This window comes from Megalops cyprinoides, chromosome 21 (genome assembly GCF_013368585.1).
Source record: "Megalops cyprinoides isolate fMegCyp1 chromosome 21, fMegCyp1.pri, whole genome shotgun sequence".
NCBI lineage: Eukaryota > Metazoa > Chordata > Actinopteri > Elopiformes > Megalopidae > Megalops > Megalops cyprinoides.
The window spans coordinates 11,477,528-11,495,956 of NC_050603.1; positions in this window are offsets into that span (position 1 = coordinate 11,477,528).

Sequence of the window (18,429 nt, forward strand, 5' to 3'; positions counted from 1 at the left end):
TCCTCTGACATCCTTTTCTCACCCTCTCTGCCTTGAGAAAAGTATTTATCTGTCATCATGTTCATTTTTCCATTCCTCACTTTCCCCCTCTGCTTTTAAGGCTGTGAATTCAAAGTGTACTATATTTAGAAAAAATGAGTGCTGAATTATAGAGATTGGCAGTATAATTCAGAAACAGGCGATTGGACATTTTTGCTTTGTTGTCATGTGCACTCTATTTATGTCATCTGTTGTAAAACATTTTTTCAACATTTTTAATATATCATAATACTATGTACTGTTGTGTATTCTTGTATCACAGAAATCACAGAAATTTGGTTTACTTCCAAAAGTCACTTCTCTTATGTCCACAATTAATAATTTCAAGTAGTGTGAAGTGTGATATGTTGCTGAAAATCAGGTCATTTTTTCAATGATCATAGTCACATTGGATTTTAATGTTACTTTTTCAAGTGAATATTGTTTGATTGATTCCCAACAAATATTAATTTCAACGTTCTACACAACAGATTCTATGATTATGCATACTCCATATGTCCTGTTCTGATGTGTCTCTTTCCCCTTACATTCACATTACATTAAATTTACACATTTTATATTTCATTCACAACTCTCTATGCCCCCCCTCCCCCACCCCCCGCCAAATCCACCCACTCTGTTCGCTGCTGTTAGTAAACTGTATCGACACCTCACTCCTGGTTTGTCCCTTGCTCTCTTTTTCTCTTTCTCCGCAGCCTGACAGACATGAATTTCCTCTCCCTCTGTTTACCTTCCACTGCTGTGCCTAAAAAAAAAAAAAAAAAACATAGGGCAAGATAAAGAGTGAGAAAAGAGAGAGGGAGGGAACGGACGGGATATGAGGGAGGAGGACGGACAGGGTGGAAGTGTGGATGTTACTGAACTTTTTCAATGCAGGACAGATGAGGTTTGAGTGGGAAAGGTGGAGGAGGAGAAGGAGAGAGGGGAGTGACGGAGAGAAGAAGGGGGAACACGACGATAAGGGGAGATAGAGCAGAAATTGGTGGCTCCAAGGAAGGACTGAGGGATTGGGGGTGATAAGGAAAAGAGTGATAAGAATTAGAGAGAATGAAAGAGGAAAAAAACCAGAGAGAAGATAAAAAGAGGGATCGATTACTGTCCATTTGCACTGCTCTGAGAGGAATGGTTAAAGCGGAAGCAAATGAGGAAGGGATAGAAAGAATGACAGAGTGAAGAGGAGACACAGAAGGAAAGTGCAAAGGGAGATAGAGAGATCGATAGAGAGGGAGGAAGAGGAACAGGCAGAGAAGGAGTGATGGAGAACAGGAGGAGGACGTCTTGACACACAGGTGGGTTGAGGCAGGGGGTGAAGACAAACCTCAGGAATAGATACACGTTCAACGACATGAAACATTGAACGGAGGGGCCGGAAAACAAGAGACAGGAACATTTACTGACTGAGAGGTGAACATGAACACCATGGTAATTGACCGGTGACATTCTGTGTGTAGGGGAGAGAGGATGGCCAGGTAAGGAAAGGTATAGACAAAGGTATGAGAATGAGGTGTGTCCCATGTGGCTGACCATGGAAATGTACTACTGCTACCTTGGACTTCCACCAAGGTGCATGAAACAAGTAAAGCAGGCGAGGTAAAAAAGCACCAGCACCACTCTGGGGATAATGGAAATGGAAGAACCAAAGAATATAATTTACACACAGAAATATATTTCTATATATTATATATATCTATATATATTTTCTGTATATTTCTATTCTTTTATTTCAAGCATCCACCAAGGGGTGCTGAACTTTTTTTGTCCTATAACTGAGCAAGAAAAATTGTTTAGGTTGTGTTTCTACCAATGGAAGAATTAAAGTTCATCCACATAGATACACAACCATTACAGCAAATGTTACATATCAAAAAATGAGATCCAAAATGTATTGGATATATATGTCCAAATATGCTCCATATTGCACAATAGATAAATACAATGTATAATTAATTATGTATAACATAATATTATGAATATCAATGTTAAAAAATTGTAAGCATGTGGATCAGTAGCTCACCTATTTTACGTCACTTGTTTTTGCAAGTGTAGGCACACTAGAGACTATCTGGACAAGGAGTTAGCTCACATGCCCAACAACTCCAGAACATTTGTTTACCTTCAATGATAAAAGCAAGGTTTCATCTTGATGGTAAAAGCAGTTGCAACATAATGGCAAAGGCTTGCATGGGTGTCTTTAGGGAATGGGCACACGGCTGCAAGCTATGCATCTTGGTGATCAATGGAGGGTTCCTGGGCTGAATCTACCAATACCCCATCGTTTACCCTGTCTTTTTTTTAACTCACCCGCTGTCATAAATCAGTGTGAGCGAAAAAAAAAATCTGGGCCAAGGGGGTGGTGTGGGCTCTTGAAATAACTACAGCAAGTACACGAGCATGCAGTGGAGACATAATAACACAGTCTGGAGGTGCATCACAAAGCTGAACTTGCCATGATTTCCAACAATAAGATTGCAGCGATCGGAATTCCTGTGGGCCAGTCCTGAATCTGAATTACTTGGAAGGGAGTGTTCGTTCCAGCCCGGGTTACATTCAGTCATGAGTGTTCATCTGTACCAGGAGAACTCCCTCCCTGCCTCTGTCTGCATCAAAGGCTATTTGTGCGTCTTCTGCAAGAGTTCTTAGGTCAAGAGTTCACTGTGAGATAGGAGAGTCTGCTTCTCGAAAAGCAAGAGCTCTCCATGGTACTCACAGAGAGCTCTGGGTTTGGGGGAGAGAGCACAATGTCCTGATCACTATTAAAGTGCTGCTGCCATGCACATGGTGCTGAACAGGGTAGATTAAAGGAGAAATGTGTTGATATCAGTAATAATAAAATGATAAAATGAAAAAGAAAATGATACCAAAAAAATCAATGTTATGAATCTTGGAGGGCCACAATACAGCAGGGTTTATGGGTTGTAGCGTAAGTGGATGTCCAGCTTCTAAATCTAGCCCGTTAATCCAACTGAACAATTCTGATTTCAGATATAAGGAAGGGAGGCACCTTCTGGGTCTCCTCAGACACATGATCCAGCAAAGGATGCTGGGAAGAATTAGAGCAGCTAATGCTGCATATCCCTGGATCTCATCGCCAATGCTTTTGACCCCGAGGCCAATCCGGACCGCGACCAATCACCAGCCAGTTTGCCCAAGCCTTCCGTTTCACCAGAGAGCGTCTAGGCCGCAGAGCGGTCGTCCCACTTTAGCGGGTGACCGCGGCACACCCGGCTCGGATTCACTTCGGCGGGGTGGAAGCAGCCGGATGACCTGATTAGATACTTGAATAATTGCTGGCTGCCTGCGGTGACGGGGTCGACTGTCTGACCGACGTGACACCGCCGTGGCCGTTGCTCTCGTTCACTTTCAATCAACGGCCAATCAACTGCTGCAGCAGCCACTGCTCTCTCTTAATGAGGTAGCTTGCTTTTGTGTTAGTTCGTGTCGGGCTCCCCGCTCCACCACTGTGAGGTCTGTTGGTCGTTTTGTTTGGCAGTAGACCATTGTGGAGTAATTTACATCTCATTTCTTTCTAAGAACCTTTCTTTTTATCAATTAAAGCAGCGGTCAGAAGCGCTGTGGTGAGGAACCCATTTATGGTCAGAAGCGTACTTAAATTCACATTTAAATAAATACATTTTTTGAATGTATTTTTAAATTAGTCTATGCACTATTTTTTCTGACTGGCTAAAAGCATTACAGCATTTCAAAGTGAAATATATAATTATTCTGTGCTTTATTCACAATTTGATAGTTATGATCATTAAATTTTAATCTTCTCATTAACATTTGGGGTTTACAAAATATTTTAAGTGATGAAATATGAAAAGATCTAAAGTCTTAAAACCTCTTGGAAGGCTAATACATCAGAATCTGTTAGTGACCTTTTAGCACATAGTTTGAGCATGCCCTTCTACAAGGCTATTTGTTCAGAATATTTAAAGAAAATATATGAGAATTCACATTGTTGTTGAGCTGGTGCAGTTGTTGTGTTTCACACTCATGGGCCAGACTTGTCAGTCACACAAGCCTGCTGGGTCTGGCACTGTGCAATTCCTTGAGCCCAGCTGTTTTTGTATTGTGTGAATGGAACGGAATGGAAGTAACACCGGTTCAATACTTTGATTTAAGGTCTGTCGATTTAAAGCCCAGAGGCTCTCCACAGCAAGGATGTGAAAACCATTTTACTGGTGGCAGCCTGTACACGTTTTGTCTCAGCCTTTACAGACAATGTCTGGAAATGACTAGCAAAATTATCTGTGACTGAAGAACACTCACATTACACTGAAAGGGCATCTCGGACCGTTCCCTGAGAAATGTTCTCCCTATTTTCCCTTACATCTATCATAAGACACACATATCAAGTTGGAGTTTGAAATGAGTAGTAAAATATCTTAGAATGAACCTCGGGCAGAGCATTTAGCTGGATGTGCCAGGCCCATGCCGAGCCATTAACCTTTAAAAAGCTGATTTATAAATATTTGTTCTGTCCAACCATACACTTTCTCTGGGTTTTATTTTCTCACAGATGCAAACCTGGTGCGTATAAGTGTGTAGTATGGAGAAATATTCTCAGAGTTGCTATGCTGTGTTATCTGCGTTTATATGCTACTTGCTGTTGTAAATGTTAGGTAGCTATATAGGAAATCCAGTACCAACCCATGTCCACTGAGTCCAAGCCATGAGACTGCTAGACAGCGCAGACCCAAAGAGATAAAATTCTTCAGCAGGCAGCATTCACTTAAATAGCAGAAAAGGCCTATCTTGGACAGATATTAGCAGTAGTCAGGGCTGTACCACCAGAGGCTCGATCAAAGATGACACAATTTGGTTTTAATCTTGCGCTTACAGGTCTCCAGCAAAATGTGAAATGTGCAGTGGCTCGGCTCGTGTAAACACGTGTGGCAAATCGATAAGTGCTACGCTCTAAGTAGAAAGAGATGGAGTTGACAGAACTGTCGAAAGTGGCCAGATCATGCGTAGCTGTGGATCACAAATGTCTATGAGGCTGTTTTGTCAGACTTCAGTCACGTAGAAGCGAACACTCAAACCCTGCCGCTGACTCCCCTTTCAGATGACAACACCGGCCCTGAGGACTTTTTTTTTGTGGGAAACCTTCTGGATTAGCATTTCAAAAGGGCAATCAAGGCAGAGGCTCAAAAAATGGAAAAGGTCACCAGATGTTTATGGATGAAGTTCACTTAAAGCCTTCCTGACTGGTGCTGGAGAACCCATTCCTGAATTGAAAGATTACTCCGTTGGTGGCATTAAGAGGTTCATTTCGCGCTCAGAGAGAAAGAATATTACCCACTCTTCTGGAGTTTCGCGCTTAAAAAATGACGGACTCTGGGATATGTTGTTGAAATTGTTTCCTGTGGAATTGCTCTTCGGTGAAGATGAATAAAATAAGTGGAGTTGAGGCCGGGGAGAGTAAATTCTTCGAGCAGTCTGCATACCTTCAAATGAAATCAACAGTACGTGCTCTATGTACAGCCAGCCAGCAAAGGGCTCCTCAAGGGGTTATTTCCAACAGACAGGAGAATCTGCTTATACGGATGAGTTAGCTAAGCTCGCCGACCCACTGGCACCCAGGAGATAGTTTTGGGAGCATGGGAGTGCATTCAATGTGCACTTGTCCTTGACTCGGGAAAAATGGATCATATGGAAGCCCTGATATATTAAAAAACCTGGGCTCTGCTTATAAAGCACCTTGTCCACTGCAATGTGTTAAATATGTAACAGGTGTTTAATAAAATTGTCAAAAACTTTTTTGGATAGTTGGATAATGTTATGACTAAGTGGTCCAGTATTGAGGTCTGAACAGATGCTGAATATAAATTTGCATTTATATTTATTATAGGAGATGCTTGAGATCAATCATGATGTAGAGTTTGCTTTCTATGATTTGAAGCTGTCCAGAGGTTGTAAGAAACTGGGCTACGTAAATGCATTGTTTGTTGTTTATAACAACAGTTTGTCATATCCTTCTACATTTACAGAGTTGGCCGACTTGGTTCAGTGCTCTCTGATGTACATATCCATAGTCTGAACTCATGTATACATTAACTAATGTTCATTGTGCAATAGCTCTTCATCTATACCTCATTCATTCCATACTTCATGTACGTGTCCCGCATTACTGCTGTTGTTTGTTGTAACACTACTGTTCTTTGGTATTTGTTGTTGTCATTTTGACTTTGCATGCAATCGCTACAAGAGACATTGGAACCAGAGTCAAATTCCTTGTATGTGTGGAAACATGATTGACAAATAAAGTCTGATTCTGATTCTGATTCTGAATATGTAAGGATCATTGAAACTTGATTCAACGAAGGTAAAAAAAAAAAAAAACATCAGGTTAATTAAATTCTTACATCGTCATTAAGAGTCTCCAATGAGCCTGTGTTATGCAAATTGACTTACAGGGTGTGGTCTTACATGGCTTAGAGGCATAAATAGCAGAGACCATTTGTTGAGAGAGTGTGACACTCACATATCGCACGAGGGGAAGAGAGACGGAGAGAGAGAGAGGGAGAGAGAGAGAGGGGCTCATCATCCAGGTGGGTCTCAGGCCGTCAGTCACCGTGTTATTTTAAGAGGGCAGAGGCAGAGAGGGAGAGAGGGAGGGGAAGATGAATGGAGTTAATTAAGACAACCAGGCTGTGGAGGCACTTTTGAATTCTGCAAACACTAATTAGAATCTTCGTTAGGGGGCACAAAACAGGAGCAAGACATCCATCATCGGGCTTGCCGTTTCCCTCTGCTCCTCTCCCCTTCCTCCCTTCCCTCTCTTTTCATACCTCTGTGTTGCTTTTCTTAGCAACCATCTTTGTCTGCCACCCTCCTTCTCTGCTGCCACATTCACTCAATTGCTTTCTGTTTCTCTCTCCATAATCCTTATCCACTTGCCATGCAACTTCATAAACCTAATGGCAAAAAAAAAAAAATGCTTTCTTGTTTCTCTGTAAAATCACCTGTGAGGAAATAGTCCTTCATTGCTTTCATGATGGAGTATGTGCCTGGTAACAGCTCACTCTTACCTGAGGAGAATAGTTATGATGTTGTGTCCTAATAATACCAACTTTGCGTGATAATTCGCTTAAATGTTTAAGATGTGTACTTTGCCACATGCCATTATTATTTCATACAGATCATGGAGTTGAGATCTTAATGGACTGGCTTGTAGGCCATCTGATTGTATTGATTCATAGGAAAGCATTCAGCTGAAATTGAGAGGCCCGTCATTTGAACTGAGGTGTGCTGGCTAAGAAGACACAGGGGTTTGTAGAGGAAAAAGAGACTTTGGCCTAAATTTGAATATTACCTGAATCTTCTCTGTGCTTTAATGTTGCTCAGATGTGCGCCTGCTCTGCCTTTTTTAACCAGCTCTTTTAAGTATATTTTCATATGCCCTTTGAGTCATTTTGAACCCACGTCTTATCTGGAGATTCTCTGACACCTTTACATTTGATCTCCCAATGTCATGCCCCCCTCCCACTCTGCTGCCATCCCTTGTTTTCTCAGTCTTTTTTAATGCCTTCCACGAGCCAGGGCAAAATCAAATACAGAACTTCCCATTAATGTGGTACAACGTTTTCTTTTCAGGAAAAACCAGTTTCCCTTTGGATGGCAAATTGTATTTGGTTTGTAATTTCTGATTAAGGAGTGAGCGAATGCTTTTATTGAATTTCAGACCGTGATTATTTCTTCGCCTGGGAAAATGATTTGATTTTTCTTTCTTTTTCTCTTTCTCTCTCGCTCTCTCTCTCTCTCGCGACTCTGGGACCGATCTGTGCATCCGTTCGCTCACACTGTGTCAGCATTTCTACATTCTTATTGTTTCAAAGCCCTTTTTCCCCTCTCCCCTTCTCTTCCACACAGTCTGTTCTTTGCCGCATTCTTGTGAGGCTTTGAAAAGTATGCAGTAACACATATGCATATAAACTCCTGAATGGCATGGCCTGAAATTATGGAAAGATAAGGTATAGATACATACAGACACTATGCCAAAGGGCAAGTGGAGAAACCTTTGCAACCAAACTTAGGCTGTCAGGATTAATGTGAATCTAGATGACATGGAGGCTTCAGTCCCCTCTCTTTCTTTGCTCTCCCCCAATCCCCTTCCCTCTCCTCCCCTGCCCCCAACACACACACACATACACACGGACAGACACACATTTATGTCATGGCACAAGTTCTTGAAACAAGTACTTGAATCCTGAAAAACTTCAAAGCTGTCACAGACACTTGTACTGAGATGAGGATTAATGATATAACTGAAATTTGTGAATTCATTAAATAGATTTAAAAAACTAAAATGGACATATCTGTGTCAGTATTGCATGGGTCCACTGACTCTAGCTTTCCTGGTGTAGAGCGGAGGTAAGTATGTCCATATGTTTTTGTTGCTTGCAATACCTGTAAGCATTCCCCATTACCTGAAACTGGTGGCAAGAAGGGGGCTTTCTCGCTGAAGGTGGTAGGGTGCCAGAAAGCAGTACTACAGTGCACCTTCAACAACAAAAAGGTGCAGCTTGCTGGATTTAAAAAATAAAATCACCCTATTATGTGATTGTGTGATTTGTTTTGTGTGATATTGATAAGATCAAACATGTGTAACCAAACCTGGACATATTAATATTAATGGAATATAAAGACATTATTTTAAGAAGCTAAGATGTATCTTATGCATTTTGAGAGCTTTTGTATCACACTGGCTAGAACTGATCATCTGATGATTTTCTGTGATTCCAAACTGTTTCTGTGACCTGGCTCTGTAAGCTCTCAAGCTGATGTAGTACACTGCGCAGGTCTGGCTCTGTAAAACCTCAAAGCGTTTGCTGTACATGAAACCCATTGTGTGAAGCTTCGCAGTCAACATTTGATCAAGAGCTTTCTCACGCGTTCTCCCCAAAGTGATGGTGCAGAAGCTGGTATTTACAGAGTAAAGAAGAACAGTATAGACACAGACTGGCACAGGGAAGAAGAGATAGAGAGAACATTGCCCTTTATCACTCCATCTCTCTTTCACGCTCTCTGATTCACCCCACTTTCCCAACAGGACTGCTCATCTCCCTCTAGGACTCGGAGAGAGAGAAGGAGAGAAGGAGAGAGGTAGATAGAGTGAGAGTTAGGATGGGACAGTGAGTAAACAAATAGAGTATTAACATACAAATACAAACAGGTAAATGGATACACAGGTTGTAGTCAAAATCGCAAAAATGCACATACACACACAAACGTACACAAATGGAGATATTCCCAAATACACATGCACAGATAGGCACACACATATACTGTATATATGTAGGAAAAAATCTAACATCCTCTTGCAAATTGTGCAATGATCTCTTTCTGTCTGTCTGTCTCTCTCTCTCTCTCTCTCTTTCTCTCTCTGTCACACAGACACACACACACACACACACACACTCACACCGTTTATATATGTGTGTGTGTGTGTGTGTGTGTGTGTGTGTAAGACCTACCTTTAGTACATCTCCTTTGACTCATGCATACATTTGATACGTGAAAAGTGTGTCCTGACTCGATCTCTACCAGCAACCCTCTGGCTTCACCCTGTCTGCTCAGTCTCAGTTGAGTAGAACACTGAGAGAAGGCACTGAAGGACCGGTGACATGAGAACTCGAAGCGCCACAGTATTCTGAGACACTGAATCGTGAGCACAGTTTCTGGCTCCCTTTTCACCGCGGTGCTAATTACTCTGCACCATGTCCTTCAGTGACAGGACCCATGTCATACCAGTGATGCAGATGTGACTGCGAGAGATGGGCAGAGAGAGGCAGAGGTGGAGAAAGGGAGAAACGAGGCGGTGACATGATATCCCAGAACCCCCTCTTCGTTTTCTCTCCTTGTCTTCCCCCTCTGCTGTTGGTGTCTCTGCCTCCCTCGTATTTCATGCTCTCTGTTGTTTTCCATCCTTCATCTGTCTCTCTATCCCTTGCTCTCTCTCTTTTTCTCTTCCTCCCTCTGTCTGTTGTTTTCCTTTCCTGATTTTCCTTGAAAACAGCGTTCAATTTCTGTCACCAGGTAGGGCTGGTGTTGAATCAGCTCAAGCTTTCTACTCTAGAACCAGAAAGAAGCAATGGCCATTAAAAGGGTCAATAGCAGAAAATAAATGTATGTGGAAAGGAGAGATGTTCCTTCCATCTTTTTCCACAGGTCTGAATGAAACAAGTAAATGTGGAACAGATTTTGAAAGACAGAGAAATAAAAGGATAGAAATATAGAAAGGAAAGAAAGAAAGGAGAGAAAATAATTCAAAACAATTTAGGTTGAAGGGGGAGTCTTGAGACAGATAGAGGGAGAGAGGTCGAGAAAGTGGAAGACAGGGAGAGATTGAGACTTTTAACACCACATTAAACCTTAATTTAGACTACCATTATTCACTGTGGTCATTAGCGAAACATTGGTTTTCTTCATTTACTGGAGAGAGAGTGAGTGAGGCAGAGAGAAGAGAGAAGAGCAGGCTGTCAGTGAAAAGACATTACTGTTCCTTTTGTGACCCATGAGGAATGGAGAGAAAGAGAGAGAGAGAAAGCAATGGAGAGGAGAAAGAGAACAACACATAAATAGATGCACAGACTGAGAGGTAGAGTAAAAAGATGAATGGGCAGATATTGTTTGAGTGCATCGCAGCATACCATAATTGTGATTAATCTGGTAAACTAACTACATTGATATTTCATACTCAGTGTGTGCAGAGCAGTCAAACATTGTATGGGACTTCTCTGTTTACTTATATACCTTGGTGATTGTTCTGGTAAACTAGCAGGGATATATATATTAGAGTATACTATGGCTCACAGACAGCTATGCCTTCTGTACAAAGACTGATTTATAGACGTCCTTGCAAGCCATTAGAAAAGTAAATGGAGATGTAATTAAAGAGCATAAATTAGGATTAACATGACACGGCAAATTTTCATTTTAATTAAACGTATTTATTATTTATTTTCGTAGATGTAGTCGGGGGAATTACGGGGGATATAACTTCCTGCTGGTGTCTAATTCCACATGATTAACTCTTTTTAAATGAAAAAAAGTCAGGCTGGTGAAAAAAAAAGGTAATTGCGTTTTCATCACTGCTCTTTGCTGGTCCGTCATTATTTGATGTCCATAAAGGGAATGACTACCTCATACCTCAGTGGTTCAGTGATTTTTGACTGTCATACATATGTGCCACTATCACTGATGGGCACTGAAGGCGGGAGATAGCCCAGTGGAGTTACTCATCGATCACTGCAGGCATCTCACTGGGTCCCAGTGGCACAGATTGTAGTGTCAGCTAGTGTTGATATTGAAGAATTTGTAATTTCCTATCAGACTGAGCTCTCTCTCTCTCTCTCTCTCTCTCTCGCTCTCTCTCTCTCTCTCTCTCGCTCTCTCTCTCTCTCTCTCTCTCTCTCTCTCTCTCTCTCTCACCTATGTCCAGTTCATCTTTAATCCATTTATTGGGAGGCACGGAGGAGGGACTGAAAGAAGGGAAAACAGGGAACCGAGAAGGTGACGGTGTGGGCGTGAAAAAGGTGGGAGTGAGAGACTGATGATGGGATGTATGTATCAACTGGCAATGGAACAGATAATGAATAGTGGATGACACGGGTTTCTCAAGTGGCCCGTGATGCTCAGAGAAGTACAGAGGAGCAGCCTTCAATAGGAGAGGGAAGGAATCAGCAGAGCTCACACTGCATGGCACTGAGATGATAGATTACAGGACACACTACACATAAGGAGGACCATACTGGCCTGAAGTAATTGGACTCAAGCCATTTTGACCAGCCGTTTCTCTCAAACTCCGTGCAGTGCAGAAGCATCACAGATCCCCTCTCATTGTGATCCAGGGGTCTGTACTCTTTTGAGAAACCTCTGCTGTCACCTTTGCCCTATGTATTTTCGTGAGGCTGTGTCACATGATTGTAATATGTTGAATATTTGATCACATGATCTAAGGGCTTTGATGCAGCAACATGGCTCACTGCTACAATACACCACTCCAAATACACTATTCAGGAATAATGGTTGCAGTGATATAAAGATACACAAAAATATTAATACATCATTATACAATAAGATACTATTTTTAAAATGATACATAACATCTCAACCATTACTTCACTTGCTTAATTACTAATTACTTGCTCTTTCTTTTTCAGCTTGTGCTCTGCACTTTTACGTTATAACTAGTATAAATACAGTAAAGAGATCAACCAGTCAATTGTGTGTCTGCGCTGCATTCCTTTGTCTTGCGTTGTTCTGTTTAATGGCATTGTCAAGCGCCAATGAAGTCGATCTGAATCAGAGAGCGAGACGCGCAAGCAGACGCAAGGAGGGGACAGAAGGAGATATGAATATTTACAGGAGCTCTTATATTGACACTGTTGTTATGAGCAGCAAAACAATCAGAGTGCGCTAATCGTGAAATATTGCGGAGGGACGAGAGTGAGGAACGGAAAATGAGAAAGAGAGAGAGTGAGAGAGAGAAGCGGGGAAAGGGCTGAGGCTGAAATGATGGATGGGTAAGCATGTTAAAGAGAGGGAGAGGAACCTCACCTTACAAAAAATAAAACATGCTATCGCTATGTCGAAAGATATGAAATCAAATTTCTGTTTCAATATATACAGCATGTTACAATCTGCTTGTATGTAGGTATATATTCATATTCTTATTTTTTTTTATTTTTACACTTAAGTGCTGTATGTACTTTACTGTGGGGGGGAGAAAAGGAAGAGGGGAGCACTAACAGCAGAGTCTGATAGAAAGTTGCAGTGATGTTGAGGTATTTCCTGCATTTCATACAAAAATAAAGTGCTATCATTTTTAATGGAGTTATTCTTCACACTACCTCTAGCTTGCTTCACATGAAAGGTAGATGGTGCACTTCTTGCCAGTCTGACCCTCAGATACCACTAGGGGCTGTGCGCTAGCTTAGAGGGAAGCAGGTAGCCGCTGGCAAGGTATAGGTTTTGATTGGCCTTATTAAAATAAATGATGTAATGCATATAATGCATAGAAAACTGTAATTCTGATAAATCATTCCATTCCACTCAACATATCATTCAAAAATAATGCATTTATTACAATACATTAGGGAATGAGGCATATATCTTTCGTTTATGTCATTTACATTTATGTCATTTATATATTAATATAAGCCAGACACAATTCAATCATTGTTACAGTCTATATTGCATTGTATCCTAGGATAAAGTTATAGTACAAAAACATAGATAAAACTACAAGATATCTGTAAAAAAGTGTCTGGGGATCATCTCCCCTGCAAAGAGAAGAATACTTCATCAACTTCCCAGTACCAAAAAAGCTAACCCATTACAAAACAGGTTTTCAGGTTTGAATTTACACAAAACGAAATAAAAAGGGCATGCATAACCTTGCAGAGTGGAAGGAAAAAAAGAGGGGTAAGATGTGGGGTGAGGTGAACAGCGGCAAGCCAGCGGCACAATATCGAAGGATGAGAGGGAGAGGGAGAGAGAGGGAGAGAGGGAGAGAGGGAGGGCGGCAGGGGATCATAAAAGCAGGCAATCGCATTTAATAAATGCGTCTCTATAGTAACCAATGGGTAATTCACTTGCGAGGAGAGGGATGGAGATGGAGAGCAAAACAGAAAAGCGTTTACAATCACCGCTTGAGTCCAGAGCTGTAATTATGGAGCAGGGAGGGAGGATGGAGGAGGCAAAAAAAAAAAAAAACAGGAATAGAACGAGGCACAGGGAGATGGGCAGGGGCAACAGTGTGGCACCAGGGCTCTGCACTTTGGACCTCGGGGGCATGCTTTTGAGCCACAGTGCTTTTGTGCTTTTGAAAACAGATACTTCATCACAGCTGCGTAAAACTGAGCTGTATTAAATAAGGACGAAAATAATATTGCCGAGCTACATCACACTGTCATGTCGAAAAAGAGAGAGTGACAAAGGACTGGGTGTGTGTTTCGCGTAACGCACACAAGAAGTTGGGTAATCGGACTGCTCATACAGTCACGCGCCGCTTAATGTCCATTCGGACAGCGTCTGTTCGCATATACGTCTGTAGTCCCATAAGGTTACAATAAAGTTCAAAAATCCTGATCGCAGAATGGGACGTAGCGGATATAACCGGATGTAGTGAAGGCAATGCTTCCCGCACGCAACACCTGTAGGCCTATCTCATGTCTCATGGAAATAAAGCAATTGCGCTGCCAGGCGTATAATGGTACAGTACATAGTATACCATATACTGTATATAGTATGGTGTTCGCACAACGTCCAAATCACATAACGTCCTATTTCACAGAATGTAGGCTATCGTGGACGTTAAACGACGCTTGGCTGTATTAACATGTCATAGGAAGATCTGTATCCAATCTAACAATAACATGCCTCATCTTTAACTGTGACAAGCAAATTTAATCAGATGGTTGGTACATTAAGCAACATTGTGTGCCCATTTCAGCAAACCACCAGTCTGTTAAGTTTGTATAGAAAACAAGAAAAAAGGCTTGATTAACTCTTGATTAAATCATTCATCAAATTTAAGGACAAAGTACATTAGCATTGGACAGGTTGTCGTACCATTCCACATATTCATTTATGGTCCTCATTTTTCCTGGGCTCATTTTACCTGTACAGGTCTCCATTACCTTCTCTGAAGGTAATTGTTCTGCCATCACATTCCTGTCAGTCACAGATGATGTGTTTGTTATTTAATTTGACAAACAGTTTGCTCCACATTGCAAACCCACTGCTGCCTGGGAGGCAGACAATAAGCACCATGGATATACATAATCATCATTATTATACCTTTTTGCATATTATGACTGTCACATTATTTATCTCACTTGTTATCTTGATGATTGTAAATTGTAATCAGTTCAGATTGTCGCTATTCACTGCAGTTGCTGTTGCTTCCAATTGTCATTATGACTCATAATGAATTAAGTTATTGTGGCAGTGATGATTTGCATACAGTTATAAGTGCTATTTTGACTGATTTTTGTTGTACATTTTAGTTTGCATTTTTTTTGTTGTTGTTTAGTGTCAATAAAACATTTTGCGAATGCTTAAATGGAGTGAGACGAGAATTAAAGTAGCGCTAGCCACTCTTAAAAGCCTTCTCACGGACATTTGTTAATGTGTCAAGCAGTTTCGCGCCGGGCCAGTTCATCAGCTGTACTGGCAATACACCTGGTGTGCTCCTCTGCATCCTCCTCTCCCTGTTCAACTGTAGCTGCTCTTACTGCTTAATTATGTCTTACTGTTTACGGCTATGTGTGCTATGCTTCCTCACTTCCTTCTCCAGCTATTTTACATTTCCTGCACTTAATAAAGTGTACAATAGTACTTCCGTCGCACCTAACAGTTGCCCTAAGAGCCCTACATTTGAATAGCTTCTTCTTTGACCCGAAGGCAGAATTTCAGTGTGTGTTGTCTGAACCCATCCACGACTTTTACAGTCATGCTGTTCACGGACAGACATACAAACGCAGGGGTGATCGCATGACCTCAGCTCCACCTAGCAGCCGTGAAGGTGTGCTGTGAAGAACTGTGAAGAAATTTCCAGTAAAGAACTAACATTTATGAATTCATTGAGAAGTTGCACATGAGATAAATTTTGTATAACGGAATAGCTGCCAACTTTGCCTCACAGTCTCAGTGAGGGATCACGCACCTGGCTATTGGAACAAGGCTGCTTACTGGGGGCACACCTGTTTACCACGGACAACCTCTGCCCCGCAGGCATTGGGACATGAAAGTCCGGATAGGACAGGTGGAGAGGGGGAGGAGGGGGTGTGACGGAAACAGCTGGCTTGAGGGAATGCTGGTATGTGGGATGTTTCTACTTGTGCAAACCGGTGCATCCAGTTTGGAGTAATTAAGGATGGGGACTGTCTGGAAACTCTTCTACCAAATCTCTTTCGAAAACCTACGCTGAAAGATGAAACACAGGCTGTAATACGGCAGACATTCTGACACACATCAATCAACTTTGGAAAACAGCAGTCATAAATACACGTTTTGGTGACATCTTGCTGTTCTGGGCATCATGCACTTCGTCTCTTGTCTTTTTTTGGACCCCCCCCCACCATTGTGCATGAGCAAATGAGAGCGCGCTCCTCATGGTTCAGCTGTTCACACATGGCATGTGCTCTCCAGGTTGGCCAGGTGCAGCCAAGAACAGCTTCCATGTGTGTGTGGGGGGGGGGGATTGGGAGAGACAGAAAATGCTATCATTGCATCATATGACTCACTTGACACAATGCTGTGGCAAAACTGTGCATTGAGACGCCATGTCAAACAAAAGTGCAATTTTAATTTGCTTTTGAATTTGAGAGAGGGGAGAGAGACACAGAGAGAGAGAGAGAGAGAGAGAGAGAGAATGGGCGTGAGGGGAGCAATGGAGCGAGCGTGAGTACACAGGGCAGTTGATTACAGCACGGCGAGTGGCTTGGTGTTACCCTGTGTCTGTGGAGATAAGAGGATTAGCGTCCCCCCTGACATACACTGTACAACAGGGACGGAGAGAGAGGGACAGTGCAGAGAGAAGCAGCAAGTGAGAGAGGGACATAAGTGACACTGATAGGGCAGAGGGATTTGTGGTGAGAGAGAAAGGAAGAAAAAAGGGAGGCAGAGTGAGTGGAACTAATAACATGGGTTTTTGATTCACTTAAAAAGAGGTTGTAGTTTACAAGACATCTTTGTCTGCGTCTCTCGGTGTCTCTATCTGTTCCACCCACTTGCTTTCAATTCCACACTGTTTTGTTGATCAGATTAACATAATGTGAAGCTTTTAAAAAGGTATAAGATTACCTTTAATGCCTGGAGAGTGTCTACCAGCTTCAGATGGCTACCCCCAGCACTATCTAATATTATCAGTGTAAAGTTTTTGGGCCTTTTTGCACACCAGGCCCCAGGAAACTCCAGGAGGCAGTCTGTTGGAAGTCTAAGCAAAGATAATAGACAGATACTAAATTCTGTGGCAACCTGATACAGTCAGGGACTTGGTACACACATTACTTTAAGCTTCACCTCTTCACACATTGTTAACACTTGTTACTCTGGCTATTAGCAACTTGGACACCCCTTTTTAACATGGCTCAATTTTTAACTTATGTTCACTGTGTACAATGAAGAAGAACCCAAATCCCTAGCAAGGCACAGTGCCAAACTTTACAATGGCGTGTTGTCAGCAAAATAACCTACATGATGCTCTGTGGCCTTACAGTAAATACACAAAGGAGGAGGTAATTGAGAATGAGTGTACAGTCTGTGGAGTTTAATCTCCATTAAAAGATGATGATCGTTAGTGATGGTGTCCATAGGTGGTTTCAGTTTGACCTGGGCCAATGATGAGATGAGAGGTCTTGTTAGTTTATGGGCTAGGGATGGTGGCTGTGAGGTTTGCTTGCAGTTATTATCACCACTGTAATTACCCATTTCTATTACCAACTGTCTGCCCCCTAATTACCAGGGTTGTGTAGTTATCTCATCTTACTTTGCCTGTGTTGTGTTCCCTTGTGTCCTTGAATCATCTTCCCCACTCGTTTGTTTTGCCCTGCTTTTCCTCTTTTACGATCTAACCTTTTCAATAAAAAGACCAGTACGATATATAAAAGTTTGTATGTGGGCACTAACACAGACAGTGAGTGAGTGCTGTTGTTTGTAATTTGGAGTCTCAGTCTTCAACAGCTGAGGCGTGCCTCCCTCTACACCACCCATCCCCATTGGCAATCATCTCTAAATCAACTAGCATCCTTTTGCTTGGCATTTCCTTCTTATTAGTCTTCATCTCCTCCTTCTTCCTCCCTTTGCAATAATCATGTAATTCACAAAAGGAAGACAAAAACCTATTCTGGGTGAAGATATTCCCTGCGAGTCCACCTGATCCCTCCCGTCTCTCTCACACGACCGCAAAACTTTTCTTTACTTCACAAATTGGCACAGTCAAGTTCTCCCACAATCTGCAATGGCAGGCGGCTGGGAAACTGCTTCGTTTTGCTGTAGGTCAGTCATACATTTGCCATCCTCTGGGCTGTGCATCCATTTGCAGCTGCTGATATTTTTGCCCTTTTCTTTTCATTTGACTCCTCCACATTCTACTCCTCTGAACCATTATCAGCGTTTGCCTGGTTTAGCGGAGCCATTCGCTGGGCCCCATCCTTGCCTGAGGAAAGGTCAGCCTTCTCCCTACCTCTGCCTCTAACCTTGAATCCTCTGCAGAACTCAATGCCCCCCCCCCCCGCCCCCCCCAACCCGCCTCTTTTTTTTTGCACTTTCCTTCAGTCTTCATAAAACTCTGTGCTACGTTCCTATCAGTCTTCTATCTATCAGTCTTCTCAGTGGCTTTTCTGGAAAAGTCCATCAATCCAGTAGATCAGTGTTTCT